The sequence below is a fragment of the Anomalospiza imberbis genome, chromosome 9, assembly GCF_031753505.1.
Source record: "Anomalospiza imberbis isolate Cuckoo-Finch-1a 21T00152 chromosome 9, ASM3175350v1, whole genome shotgun sequence".
Lineage (NCBI taxonomy): Eukaryota > Metazoa > Chordata > Aves > Passeriformes > Viduidae > Anomalospiza > Anomalospiza imberbis.
This window is the reverse complement of record NC_089689.1, coordinates 25,068,907-25,081,876: the sequence shown is the minus strand read 5'-3', so window position 1 is coordinate 25,081,876 and position 12,970 is coordinate 25,068,907.

Below are 12,970 nucleotides of genomic sequence, written 5' to 3'. Positions count from 1 at the left end.
TTGAATGCATGTTTAGAGAGAAGTCTTTGAACTGATAAAATTCATTTTTGTGGTTTGTCAGTAAGGGTGGACGCAGCATCCCTGCTGCACACTTGGGAATGTGTAATTGGAGTTATTGAAATTTGCTATACTGCAAGTGCAGAGGGAGCCATCACGTTAGAAGCAACATTTTGGAGGAGGAAGCAAGGAATGAAATTCCTTTTATGAATAAGCCCAAATGGCATGATGGTGCATGTACTTTTGTGTTTGCTTTCTCTCTTTGTTCTTTGTTCTTCCTTCAGCGATGCATTTGCATGCAGACTGCCGGTGATCAGCATGCAGAGCTCCCGTACAGCCGAGCTGTGTGCTGGCATTGATCTAGTGGTCTGTGCCAGCTCAGTGGTGCAAGATTTACTTTAATTTCCTCTTCCCTTTGTTCTTCTGCCTCTGTGCTTTAAAGAAAGGCTTTTGTTTTATTACTTCCAGAAATTTTGAGAAGTCCTAGCCATTTTGTATCCAAATAACCGTGACACATTTCTCCGTGACAGATAATTGCAGAGCTCCCAATCTGGTGGGTTCCACACTTATGTACCTCTGAAATCCTCAGTTATTAACTTTGGGGAGATGTGGTTTTTGGTTAGACTAAATGGAGAATGAGCATTTTAAAGCAATGGGGGTACGCAGCTGGAGATTATGTGAAGAAACCTCTGACATGATTTTGACAGAAGGTCTGGACCAGAAACATGCACTCTTAGACATCAGGGTTGATCAGGATCATGGAGGGAGTGTATGGAAAGGCCCTAGAGAATGGTGTAACATTTGCAACTCAGCCATCCTCTCTTTTTGTACAGTTAACTTTGAGTAGACAAATAATGCACAGCAGAAAAAAAAAAATCTATGAGTTAGTTTGTCTCCTGTATACATAAATAGTTAGAGATTGCCTTGTTCTTACTAGTTTTCCTTGCCAGAAGCAGCACAGATGCTTTCAAAAAGGAGAAGAACCTCATAAGTGCTGCTGTCATTGGAGTGGTTTTGGTATCTTTTCTCTCTGTGCTATAATTGTGTAGTTGTTCAGTGGTTTGAGGTATATTTACATGGGTTGATCCAGGGTCAGGGGTTTCAGCCTCTTTGCCTGCACTAAACATGGCTTTCTCCAGCAAATTTATTAGGATTATATCCTCTTAAAGAATTAGTAGAAGTCATTAGTTTCTATTCTTTAACTTCCTTTCTTAACATATATTTTCTGCAGGGGCAGAATTCTGCAGGAATTATGTTTTAATTCCTTTGTTCTCCAGCTTGATTTCACAGAGACTGTTTTCAAGGCTGCTTTAGAGAAATCTCATATAGGAAAAATTGTGAAGAATATATTCTTAGGTTGTGTGTTATTTTTGTTCCATTCCCCTCCCACCCAAGTTGTAAACCTTGGCTATCTTTGGGCTTATCCTTATATCACCACTTTGCTTTATTTTGAGATGCTGACAAGCTATTTTAATACCCTTGTGGAGGAAGCCATTCCAGTTGCTCTGCAGGTGTGCAGCAGCTCAGCGAGCAGGGCTGTTCATAAACCATCCTCCCAGCTTTCTGGAAAGTGGCTTCCACTTTTAGAAGCAGCTCCAGGTGCTGGTGTCCTCACCAGGGACTTGGTGATTTTGGACCTCCTGCCCTGCAGCTGGAATTCCCAAGCTGTCAGCTGGTTCTTGGCGGGGGAAGGGAGGGAAGCAGGTTTCTTTTCCAGTTTGGTTAACACAGAAACCAAACACAGCACAGCATCCTCCTCCTGGCACAGCATCCTCCTCCCAGCCTGCAGGCCAGACTTCCAGAGTCCTGCCAGGACTGCAGCTGTGGGAGCTGCCCAAGCAATCGTTCCCCTTGCTGCAGGATCTGATGAGGACACAATGGACCATGACCAGAGCTGTGCATCTCAAGGTGATGTGAGGCAGGTGAGCACAGCGAGGAAGGTTATCTGCTGGGCAGAGTCTGCAGCACAATGGTGCTTTTAATGAAGAAACGGAGCAGAATTACAAGCAGCAGATTAATTGCTTTCCTCAAAAGGAAAATGTGCTTAATTTCAAACTGGTTGTTTCAGTGAGCCTTGTATTGTATAACACTCACCTGAGACAGAGGCTGACAGGTTGTCCCAACCTTTAATTGACTAATTAATAGTTATTAATTAGTATTCCCTGCAGCTGTAGTCTCAACCATGAGTTAATTGATTCTGATGGGGAATTAAATGTCCCATGTCAGAGATGAGTGCCCATAACAACATCTGAGGCAGTTATTTTGTGTAATAGACTAAAACAAACCTGCTCTGTATGTGTGTACACTGGTACTAAATGGCACAAACCTTTGGTTTTGTTTATTTAAACCTATTGCTCCGTGCCTCTTGGATGGTGGGGTTTGTAAACACTTAATGGAGACACTAATTCTTACATAACTGGGAGAGAGGGAAGGCTGTTTTCAAACTCTCTCTTCTGATGTGGGATCTGCTTCTCTCTCAAAACTGCCATAAAAACATCTGCCTCTCCAATTCACTTTTGTCACGAGTTAAAATTCTCTGGAGAGGAGAACTAACTGGTAGATTTGATATTTAAGTATTCCAGCACTGACAGGCTACAGTATTTCATAGAAGAAGTATCATTGTGTCTGTTCAGTTTATTAGGTTAAGAGATTTTGGAAAATAACCTTTAATGGGTGGCATGATTTGATAGGCAGGTGCAGCTGACAGAGCAAACATTAGTTTTTCTGTTCAATTTATACTGTTTTCTGCAGTGGAGCCCCTGCCAGGCCGGAGCAGCTGGATGACACTGCCTTTGGTTAGCCAGTGTTGTGCTGTCCAAATCTTGTGGTGCAGTAAAACTTCTGAAGCTGAAGGAAGCCTTATTCAAGGCTTTTCAGCAGAGTCATCCATAGGCTTGTCACTACTCAAATTCAGGCTGTCAGGTTTTATGATATTATGAGAGCTCCTGGCATTTCTTGGTTCAAAATATACACATAGTACATGAAAGTATTAAAGGGAAGTATCCAAACTCTGATGCAGTGGGACATTATAGGCAATGCAGGAGCCATGCAGGATAAAATCCTGATTCTGTCAGTGTTGATGGGTATTTGCTAAACAGTAGAACCAAGATATCTCCAAGGGTGAGCAAAGAACATCTGACAACCAGTCTGCAGGAGGTGGTACTTGCTTGGATGTGGAGCTCCCTGACTGCTGCCATTTTACAAGTGTAGAGCAGAATCCAGGTTTTCTCACGGTGGCTGTGAATGGTAAACCTAGAAATGAAATTGTGCAGGCCATCTCCAACGAGCACTGACAAAATCTTCCTGTCACCTGCTCATGGGCTACTTTACACTGTTTAACATCCTTGGTTATTGAGGAGAAGTCTGGATTGAGGAGAACCAAAGACAGTTCCATCTTCTTTACAGTGATGATTGAGAGATGAATGAGGGTAAAGGGAGGTGAGGCAAACAGATAAATGGTTCTGAATGTAATATTTTAGGCTAAGCCACCAAATGTCTATTTAACATTTAAAAGGAAGAGAGTTGCCCTGCAGGTGAGAAAAAGGGATGCTAAATTATTTTGAAAAATTCAGGTGTCAGGCAAGAATGGGGAAGATTTACATGTTAATGGCATCCTCAGCAGGAGAAGAAACCTTGGTGTGGTGATGGCAGGCAAATAGATGCACCCATCTGCACCTTCAGATATTATCACCTGAGTTTGAATAGTCCCACAATTTTTTTTTTTTTTTTTTTTACAAAAATAAAAATGAGGAAAGATTTGTATTTGGAAGAGACACGCTGTGAAAGAGTCTCATGTTACTCTGGAAACCTTTCTGCAGATCAGGCCTTCCCACCTGGCCAGACAACAAAGCTGTTTAAGATATAACCTTGAGTGGTTTAATGCACACTGGGTTTGGGGCTGACAGCTCGGAGCTGGGCACTGGGGAGGGCCCTGGTTTCTGTGAACTTGAAAAGAAGCGACAGAGACCAAGAGCATTTCTGATGGGACCTGACACACACAGCTGGGCCCAGCTGCCATCACTGTAACTAAATTGTAGCAGAGTGCTTTGTCTGGTTAGGCTTTATTTTAGACCTTAAACCAGATGGTATTTTCCCCCTTCTCATATTGTATGTTTTTCTTTCTAATTTTTGTACAATTCAGTTAGAACTCGTCAGAGTAAGGCAGGTTTCACAGTGAACCAAAGCTGCTTGCCCATACCATCTCCTGAGAAGATATTCCAGTGTCTGAAGGGGCCTACAGGGAAGTTGGAGAGTGGTTCTTTATCAGGAAATGTAGCAATAGGACAAGAAGTAATGGGTAAAGGCTGAAAGAGAAGAAAATTAGCTTAGCTATTAGGAAGAAATTCCTACTGTGATGTTGCTCAGGGATGTTGTGGATATCCCATCCCTGGCAGTGTTCAAGTCCACCTGGGATGGAGCCTTGAGGAACCTGGTCTGGGGGGGAGTGTCCCTGCCCATGGCAGGGCGGTTAAGACTAAATGACTTTTGAGATCCATTCCAACCCCTTAACAGTCTGTGAATCTGTGAGTCTCTACCATGTCCTGAAGTAGCATTTCATGGGAATGTAAAAAATAATTGTATTTTATAAGTTTATTAAATTCCTGACTCCCATTTACTTTAATAAACTTTGAATTAAACTGAGACTGATGACAGAAGCAAATAGCAATAAGGCAGTCTGCTGTCATCTTTTTACTGAAAAATATTTTACATACAGGATTCAATAGCCGTGGCAAAAGGTTTTTTTCCCCCTCTGTGTTAATATGCAAAGGCCTAATAAGCTTGCTAAACATTCCCTGCAGAATTATCTGCTACAGCTAATTTGGGCTAGGCAAGGCATTTGGGCCTGCGGAGAAGTTCTTAGAGGTGTCAAGCATTTTCGAAATCAGATAATTCTCCTTGGCCAGTCAGTAAAAGCCGTGGAGATGCAGTCTCTGGGTGGATGGCACTCCTCAGTTGAGATGTTAAACTTTGTTTCCTTTCAGAAGTGCCATGAATCAGCTCCAGGCCAAGCTAAGCATTACAGCGGAACTAAAACAAACATAAAGTGGAACCAATCCTAAATATATTTGCATCTAGATTTTGGCAGACATTGTTATGGCTTTCTGTACTTTATGTGCCTTTTTCATTTTCCTGTGAAATATTTTTTGGTGAACTTATAAGGTTTTTAAACTACTTTAAGTTGTTGACTCTTCCACTTATGCTAATGTCGCCTCTTGCTCCACTGCTTTATTTTTAAGGAGAAAGAATGACTTAAAGCTTTGCCTCTGCCTTGCCTAGGCATGTGCTAGAAAGAATTTGTGCTCTCGAGAGTGCAAAACAACAAGGAAAGAAAGAAAAAAAAGGCAGAAAAACTTTTTCTTAGTCTGTGGGGATGTACAACACCAAAGTGAGGTTTTGGAGTGACCCAAGACTTCTGTGATCAAAGTTTAGCTTCACTCTGAGACAGGTTCCTAGCTGAAAACAGAAACCCTGCACCTTACTGCAAAAAAAAAAAAAAAAAAAAAAAAAAAAAAAAAAAAAAAAAAAAAAGTATAAATGAAATTGCAGGACTGGATCCAGTTTGTATACATAACATTACAGACATTAATTCAAAAGTTAATCAAGATAACTGAAACGCTCTGATCTCATCTTTCTCATCCTTTAGCTGCCCCAGCAGCACAGACAGAAAACTCAATCCATGGACAGGGTTTTAAATGAGTTTGAACTGACACTAAATTGAGCCTAACCTTTGAATAAGCCCAGAGCTGGTAGGAAGAGCTCCATGCTGTCTGCATTGATGAGTCTAAATGTTTCAGATTTTTCTTAGAATGGTTTAGGTAGTGACAGTGTAGCTAAATAATGCACTTTTACTTCTAGCCAACCTTTTCAGGTCACACTCCTTTCTTTCAAGTTGTGATAGCTACAAGACATCATTTAACCAATGCAAAGAAAATGACTAAAATTCTTCCAACCTGCTCTTAAAATAAAGGAGTACCAAGCTTTTGGCTTATGTGGAATAGTTTGCAATTGCTGTGAAGGCTGCATAAAGAACACTGATTTGGTCATCTGAGTAGGAATGCAAAACACCAAACCTACTCCTGTGATGATGAGGTAGTTTCTTGGCAGTGTGTTTTTCTTACAGCTTTCAAGGTCAACTTTCATTAAAAGTTTCAGGTACTATCAGTGACAGCTTTTTATTCCTTCAGTTTTTGGAAATATGTTCCTAGCCAGAATTTTCATACAATTCTAAAAATGTTAATATTGACTGTACAACAAAAATCTGATTTTTATTCTTGAAAACCCCTATATAAAATAGCTGAATGATTTGTCATCCATTATTTGCTTGCTTTATTGTATTTCAAACAAAAAGAAATGCTGGCTATTTTTAGTCAATACTTTAGATCAGCTTTTCAATCCTACAAGCATTAGATGCACAGTATAGATATTTGATGAATACTCTTGTTTTGACTTTTTGGCCCTACTTTTGTGAGTAAAGTTCCTTGTGCTTGCATAATTCCAGTGTAAGGAGAACAGAGAAATGTTGCTAATTTATAACAAGCCTGCTGTAGAGATACCCAGCATGCAAGGAAAATATTTCTCTACTAGATAAAGCAGTAAGAGTCAAGGAAACATTTCAGTTACAGCCGGCCAATGACAAAAAATTTTAGGAAATATTTTAATATAATCCTATTATTAGAAATAACCATGTGAGTAATTGGTGATTTCATAAAAGAAAGCAAAACTTTGGGACTGTAATCCTCATACATATTTACAGAAGTCTGCAAAAAGTACTTAAAAGATGCAGAACCTTAGTGTTTTCAGTCAGAGAGGCTCAGGAAAACTGAGCATTTACTCCATTGGTATGAAGATTTCCGTTTTTAGGTTTAGAGCTGGGAATGCAGATCCCACCGTGTTCACCACTGAATGCCTCCTAGGAGGCAGCAGTTGACAAATATACCATGATAAAAATTCAGAGGTGCTCGATCTACATGCATACAAAGGCACATTTGAACATCTTGCTGTGATTTCCTCTCATTATAATACATAATATTCAGTTTCATGCTGCTAATAAAGTTCTTCCCTAGATAAAACTATTGTGAACATACCAGGTATGATCCTTGCCACAATGCCTCTTTTTACCAATTCTGCAATATCAACAGATAAGACTAAATGTAGGTTTTCTGTACCCAGTATAGATTCATTTATGTTGCTAGGAAAGTGCAAAGAAGCTGATATAAATGATAATACAAGTCTAATGTAGTTTTTTTTCTTTTATATTAGAGAAGCTTTTTGTGCAATAGAAAAAGCTCTTTATGGACAGGAAAGCTTTATTTTTAAATATGCTCTATTTTGGTGCTAATTTATTATTTTTGACATCTTAATTATAACTTGTCCCATAAAGTGCTGATTGGTAGTGTCAAGATTTCTAATTTGTGTCCATAAAAAATATATTTCCCTATATTTTTTTTACTCAATTTGATTTTTCTGTAAAACTCACTCATGCAGTCAGACACAAAATTGCAGAGAGGAAGGTCCCATCCACCTTTCCCTCTGCCAGGAGGTGCTGAGCAGAGGAATGCAGTGGAAACCTTAAAAAAGACTCAGCCTTCCAAATTCCTGGGAAAAGGCAGAAACAGCACCCTACCCTCTTTCCAGTGGTCTGGGGAATAAAGGACTGTGTACAAAGTTATAAGAAATTCTGTACAAAAGGAAGTGCTGTTGGGTGCTAGTTCAGCCATGTCTGGAGTTCTGCTTTATTCCCCAGTGAAAAGTCCTTTACATCCATGAAAATGTGTTTCAGAATAAGGGGAGGACAATAAAAATGAGCTTATTAGTTTCTAAAAGGCTCTATCCCAAAGCAAAGAAAGGTTTTTAAAGAATTTGGCTTATTCCTGTAAAAAACTGTTCTACTGAAGTTTTGCAGATCAAATGTACCAGTCTACAGCTGTACAAATTCTCTTTCACAGAGTATGAATGTTGCAATTTGCTAATGTACATTTTGCTTTTCATAATATTCACAAAACCAGTTTATGGTTCAGAACATTCACAAAGCTGCCGTTTTTAAACTTTGCTTTTGAACACATGGCATGGTTTTCCCACTTTTAAAAGTAAGGGTGGGTGGGTTTTATTTCTTTTTCCTTTTTTTTTTTTTTTTTTTTTGCAGGTGTCTTTTAAATAAGCAGAACACTCTTATCCAAGCCCAGAATTCCCTGGCCAGGATGCCAAACATTTCTTCTTGTTTTGTTTGTTTTATTGAGTGTTTCTGGATGCTTCCAAGGCTGTATTTACTGTAACTTTATATCCTCTATGTCACTGTATGTTCTAGTGCAGCTAACAGTAAATGAGGGATGTAGTAGATAACATCCCAACACGGAGCAAGCATTTCTAGTGTCTCCCCAGGACATGGTGGTCCCTGTGAGGACCAAGAGTTAAGTGCTGGTTTGCATTCACCAGTGCCAAGTGTAGAAAACCCTTCACCACATTGTGAAAATAACTGCAACGGAGAAAAACCTCCCCTGTGAAACCACAGATGAAATATTCACTCTAAACCTGTTCTTGTCACCAGAAAATATGAACAGCACCTCTCTGCCAATGCCTAGCAAAAGATGGTGGAGCTTTTGGAGCCTTTTACCTTTACTGTTGCTGCTAGCAGCAATGAGTAACTTCTGCACCTTTTCCCAGCTCATCCCTTAGGGGAAGGTGGCTTAGAGGAACCTGACTGAGGCAGAGGAAACAGTTCCAAAGCAGATGCTGCAGCAGCAGCTGGGTGGATGCCCCATTGCAGGAATCAGTGTGTTGCTTTAATGATCTCAGGGTTTGGATGCATTTCTCTGAAGCACACGCTTGGACTGTTTGCTAAACTGTTGCCAAGGCGTTGAGCATCGGGGATATTGTGGTGGAGGGGGGGAAACACATTGCCACAGATGCAGTGTAGTTTTTCTATTTTATTTTATTTTGTCTGCCTGTATCGACTCAGCACCATGGCAGCTGTTCTCTTTTCAAATAGCTTTGTTTTCCTGAGGCATAGTCTATACTTATTCCAGGAAGTTGTAGAGGAAGGCGAGCAAGTAGAGGACTGCAGATGAATTTCTGAGCACAACCATTCTCACACTATTTAGAAGTAAATTTTATATCCATGCATGCTTTTGCAGATGGCCTGAAAAGAAATGGGAAATAGAACATTTTACAGAACAGTGTTCTGAAAGAATGGGGTACTGGTATTTCTTTCAGTGTTTGTGAACGTGTGAATCAGGCCCTGAGGTGGGATGTGCCAAGGGCAAGTGCCCACTTTACAGGTGAGAAGTAGAGGTGTAGCAAGTGGTTTGCCAAGTATTTCAGAAAGCCTGACAAAGCTAAAAATAGGACAGACTCAGCCTCGTCCCTAGTAGAGGATTTCCAGGGAATGTGAGCTGCACTGGGATGAGACCTGAATTATTCCATTTCTAAGCCTGAGGCCATCTGAGTGAGGTTTGCTGGGTCTGCTGTAGTGATTTGCACTCACTTGGCTGTTTGCTTCTCTCTTCCCAATGTGTAGTAACTTCCTTCCTGAGCTAAATGAATGCAGACCTTGTTGAAAACTAGTAGGAGAGGTCCTTAATACTGGAAAGGTACTTCCTCATCTACATGCTCAAGAAAAAAACCCTATAGTATCTAATTAAGGGTCATTTTCTTATAGGAGATTTTCTTTCTCTTTGTAATTATTTTTTTCTTGCTGTTCAGTGTTTTCCCTTATTTTTTTTTCTTTTCTGTATGAATGCAGAACTTGCTCTTCTTCCTGCTGTGTGAATATATCTGCTCTTGGGGTGAATAGTGAATGTCTACTTGCCACTGAGTTAACTTGCCTCCTGTACAGATGTCACCAACAGACACCTGTTTTGTTAAATACGTGTAGAAGTTGAACATCTTAGTGAATCAGGGAAGTGTCAGGCAAATTCCAAAACACTAGTGCTGAGCTCTTAGTTTGAAAGTGGGGAGAAACGTTATGTAGCCTTTCTTAGGTAATTTATATTCAGTGGATTCTCCCTCAGTGTCCTGTTCTATTAATCCTGAGACACTTGTCACCAGTCAGCCAAAGGATTAAGAGAGAAAACTTTGAGTTGCTCAGACTTTCCTAGCCATATGCTTGGCCTTAAAGGATGTGTTGAGTATGAGGTGATTCAAAGTGAAAAGCTCAGCAGCTTTATAATCTCCTAGTCTCTGAAGTCACTTCAGCTATGGATGCCAGAAGCAGAAGCTCCCAGACTGGATCATTGCTCTGTGTGTTTGGTAAATCTTGCCCCTGCAGCTTTAGGGGTAAAGAGCCAAACCCAAAAGCTCTCAGCTTTTTTTATTTCTTTCCTGTCACAGTGTAAGTACCTGCAAATAATTATATCCCTTTACTGGAAATATTTGGCATCAGTGCTGTGGCTCCGCCATTTACATTTTCTACAGTCTCATTCCAGACTGCCAGTTCTTTTTTATTGCTGCCTTGTTAGCGTGACGAAGTGATGACAATCTTCTATCCCTGCTGTGGATGCAGCCAAATGGCAGAAGAACATTTGTCTGCAAGACCAACTGAATAAAAGTCTGAAATGACCAATTAATAACAGCACCTACCTGACATTATCTGTGGAGCCCGGCCATGCATGCACCACAGTCTCTCAAGGTTTTGTACATTGAGACTAAGGAGATATCTCCTATTTTAACTAAATCCAAATACAGTTTTCCAAAATATCATTTATTTCTTAAGGCCTCCCTCTTCATCTCTTTCCAAAATTTCTAGCAGTTCTGCTTTTGTCTTTGGCAAAAGCATCTGTGCTTAATGGGCCTGTGAACAGAGGACAATCTATCTAATTAAAGGCTGATCTTAAGCCATATTCTCTTACTGCCATCACAGAAACATACAGCAAATACCCTGGATTTTGAATTGGCTTGACTCAAAGTCTTGGACAATGCAAATGTGGATTTTACTTTTTACAGCTGCTCTTTTATCTGTATATTGTTTTTACTCATAAATTCTAAATTGATCTTGACTTTGGAAAAGTCTGTGTCTACTTCACCTTGGGCTTTTTTTTTTTCCTACTCAGACTAGTCATGAATGTCTGAACATCTCAATTAGCATGGCTGTATGGCTCTGCACTGGCTGAATCCATAGGTAAATAAAAAACCACAATGCTACTGAAACACTATCATGAAATAAAATGTAGTTTTACCATCAAAAGTGACTACTCCATACCTTTCTCTCCTATGTGGCTAACTTGCTTTTTTGATCAAAAGCACCTGGAGCTGTAATGTGGTCAGGCATCTCAGGCACATCTTTGTCCTTCTATTTGCTCAATGTTATCCTATTCTTTATTTTGCTTTACCACAGAAATGAAAAAAAAAACCCAACATTCAGAAGGTGTATGGCTTGCCTTGATAATACCACTCAATATTTGTCTGCTCTCTGTTTTTCTGTATCTCCTCTCATGTTCTAGATCTGTCCAATTTAAGCTGCATGCCCTTAGGGCAGGGCACACCTCGGTGTGGATGAATTAATGTTTGAACTTTTCTATTCACTGCAGCATGTCAAGCACATCCTCTATGGGCTGGCTGAGACCTGATGAGGAGCAGGAAGGTTATAAAGCACTGTTTGAAATGGGTCTCTGTGTGGTCATTAAAGTGCATTCATTGTCTATCTGCCTCTCTCTCACTGTTTTTAACTTCAGTTCTCCTTGACCCAAAATCACATTCTCATTTTCCAACAATTTTCAGTCCTCTTTACCTGGTCAACTTCCTAATTCAATTCTGCAAGAAAATGTTCAGACACTTTTACATTCCCATCTTGAATAGAGCCTAGATCTCTTGAGGGCCAGTGCTGACCCTACCATTTCTTCATTTTATCTGCCTGTGGATGTAAGAAAAAATGGATGGATTCTTGTGCTAGTTTCTCTCATTTGTAGTAACTTTGCATAGTCACTGCTTCTCTCCTATAGGTCCGTTCTTGAAGGCTTTCTTCTGAAAAAGCAAGTTAAGCCTGCTGACCACAGCCTTTCACATTCCTGCTGTTGGTAAGGTACAGAGAGCTGACGTGGGAAGCCACTGCCCTGCATCTCTGTGATCAGCATCTGACATGCCAGAGCTTTCTTCCTCCTCTCCAGCATCTATTTTCACATCTTGCTCTGTGTGGGATTTTGGTTATTCTGTTTGTATTTTGCAGTCATCCCACGCCCTGATGCATTCCTGCTGCTGTCAGGTGCTTTCCTGTTTTCCTATATTAATGCACTATCTCAAGAGTTTGTTCAAAGTGTTGAAAACTACAGCAGTGAAAACTATTTTTCTGTGTCTCGAATTTCATTTTTGAAATTAAGGATTTTGTAAATGTGAAACAATAACTGCATTAGGCAGAGCAGATCTATGTTTTAATTTGTGATGAGAAAAAAGAACCTGTTGAAAGAGAAGTCCAGCTTTGCTGCCTGATACTCGTTGTTAGCCAGGTCTGCTAGAGCATTTTGATGTTAGCCTACTTAAATGTTATCATTGAAGCCTGTGGGCTTTCAGTGTGTTTCTTGGAGCAGAGTGATATTTTAATTGCCCTTGTGCCTGTTTGATGCTTTGGCCAGGTAGTGGCAATGAGAAGAAAGGTACTGATTTGACAGTGGTGATGCAGCTGACAGCAGTACAATTCTGGATGTCTGCAGAAGAAGTAAAAATTGGGTTGGCTGTCCTTAGGAGTATAAAAAGAGAAAGTTTGTTTTGAGATAAAACCTTAGGATTTGGCATAGGAAGTTGTCCTAGTTTTACTGCCTGCTAAATGGACTGCTCTTGACCTGTGTCTCCAAATGCCCTCAGGTACTTGCCTGCCTCTCTAATTGCCACAATTTTTCATTTAAGAAACATTTTCAAAGTAGTCAGAGTTGCTTTTTGGCCTTATGAGTGTCTCCAGTTTCCCAAGCTGGCATCTGCAGAGCTGCTTGTAATGCCATCCTACCACTACCAAGCTGTTCCTGCTCCAGCCAAAGCTCCAGAGCTCCTA